Raw genomic sequence first — 2,078 nt, 5'->3', positions numbered from 1 at the left:
GCTACACCAGGTGTCAGTATGAAACCCAAAACCTTCATTGGTTTGACCACAGCTTCCCAGAATTCCCACTCCTTCCGGGTCAACCCATGACAGAATATTGTGCTAAAATTTTAAAATTTTCCATTAGGTTCCTTCACTATATCTAGTTCTCTACTTCACCAGACATGCAGCTTTGTGGTTTGTAGTGAAAACTAGAGAGTTTATTTTCAAAAGAAAAGCTGACATAAAATACAATTATTGTTCATATTTCGTTTAGCCTTCCACTATTACATGCTAGGAAAAAAAAAAAAAAAGAAAAGAAAGAAAACGCAAAAAACCAAAGACAAAACAAGAAATATTTTCCTGGTAACTGTGTTCCACCTCCTTAAAGAAAAAAAAAAAAAAAAAAAAAGAAAAGGTAAAAGCATTGCAATCATTTGTCTCTTTGATTTTTGGTATATATTGGTAATAATATATACTATTAACAGCTTTTAGTATACCTTAGAAGCAGGAAAAGGGAAAACTATGAGTGTTGACCAGCATTCCACCAGTGATTATATTTCTGAAAAAAGGGGAAAAAGGTTATTAGAGGGGTGGGATTCTGAAATCCTTATAGAACTGAACCATGGTGCCATTCAGAGGGTCTAAGCAGCTACAAAAACAAAGGAAAACCTGAGAGAGGGAAAATGCAAACAAATAAGCAGGTGTCCCTGTCTCCTCAAACATCCAGATGAAAAATCCATGCATGGTGATTGTAATCCCACAGCACACTCCTGGAAAAGCTGACAGCCCGCAGCTTGGACAGGAGCACTCTGCTGGGTTAGAACTGGCTGGGTCCAGAGAGGGGTGGTGAATGGTGCTGCATCCAGCTGGGGCCAGTCACCAGGGGTGTCCCTCAGGGGTCTGTGCTGTGCAGAGGCCAGTTCTGTTCAATATCTTCATTGATTACATGGATGAGGATATTGAGTCCTTCATTAGTAAGTTTGCAGATGACACCAAGTTGGGGACAGGTGTTGATCTGTTGGAAGGGAGAAGGGCTCTGCAGAGAGACCTAGAATGGTTGGATGGATGGGCAGAGTCCAGTGGGATGCAACTTAATAAGTCCAAGTGCCAAGTCCTGCATTTCGGCCACAATAACCCCCTACAATGTTATAGGATGGGAATGGTGTGGCTGGACAGCGCCCAGGCAGAAAGGGACCTGGGGACGCTGGTCCACAGCCACCTGACCATGACCCAGCAGTGTGCCCTGGTGGACAAGAAGGCCAAGGGCATCCTGGCCTGTCACAGTGAGGCCAACAGGAGCAGGGAGGTCATCCTTCCCCTGTAATTGGCACTGGTGAGGCCACACCTTGAGTGCTGTGTCCAGTTCTGGGCCCTCAGTTTGGGAAGGATGTTGAGAGGATTGAGCGCATCCAGAGAAGAGCGACAAGGCTGGTGAAGGGCTTGGAACACAAGCCATATGAAGAACGACTGAGGGAGCTGGGGGGTTTAGCCTGGAGCAAAGGATACTCAGGGGTGACCTTATCACTCTCTTCAACTTCCTGAAGGGTGGCTGTAGTCAGGTGGGTGTTGGTCTCTTTCTCCAGGCAGCAACCGACAGAATGAGAGGGCACAGTCTCAAGCTGAGTCAATGGAAATATAGGTTGGATATTAGGAAGAAGTTTTTCACAGAAAGAGGGATAAAATATTGGGATAGCCTGCCTGGGGAGATGGTGGAGTCACCATCTCTGGATGCATTCAAAAAAAGACTGCATATGGCACTTGGTTCCATGGTTTAGTTAAGTTGTTGAGAGAATAGGTTGGACTTGATGATCTTGAAGGTCTCTTCCAACCTCGTCATTCTGTGATTCTGTAATCCAAATGCACTTTTCACTTTCATAGTTCACTATCCTGTGCAATATTATTGCTCTATCATGTTAAATAAAATCAAAACAACACCCTTTGAATATGGTTATATAAATTATTTTTTCTAAGCAACAGTGAAGGGTTAATCATGATAAGAAGAGCCCGGAACCTACTTTCTCAATGTACTAAAAGCTCTTGCTTAGTTCAGCAAAAAGATGAATGAGAGGGAATATGATTACAGTTTTATAAGTTCT

General features: G+C 43.5%; 1 pseudogene; it reads left to right on the top strand.

The window, feature by feature from the left end:
- Positions 1-928: 928 nt before the first annotated feature.
- Positions 929-1,757, top strand: LOC135442928 (uncharacterized; annotated as a pseudogene).
- Positions 1,758-2,078: the final 321 nt, after the last annotated feature.

The sequence above is a fragment of the Zonotrichia leucophrys genome, chromosome 2, assembly GCF_028769735.1.
Source record: "Zonotrichia leucophrys gambelii isolate GWCS_2022_RI chromosome 2, RI_Zleu_2.0, whole genome shotgun sequence".
In the NCBI taxonomy this organism is placed as follows: domain Eukaryota; kingdom Metazoa; phylum Chordata; class Aves; order Passeriformes; family Passerellidae; genus Zonotrichia; species Zonotrichia leucophrys.
The sequence above is the reverse complement of the archived record's forward strand: the minus strand, read 5'-3'. Positions and strand labels throughout refer to the sequence as shown.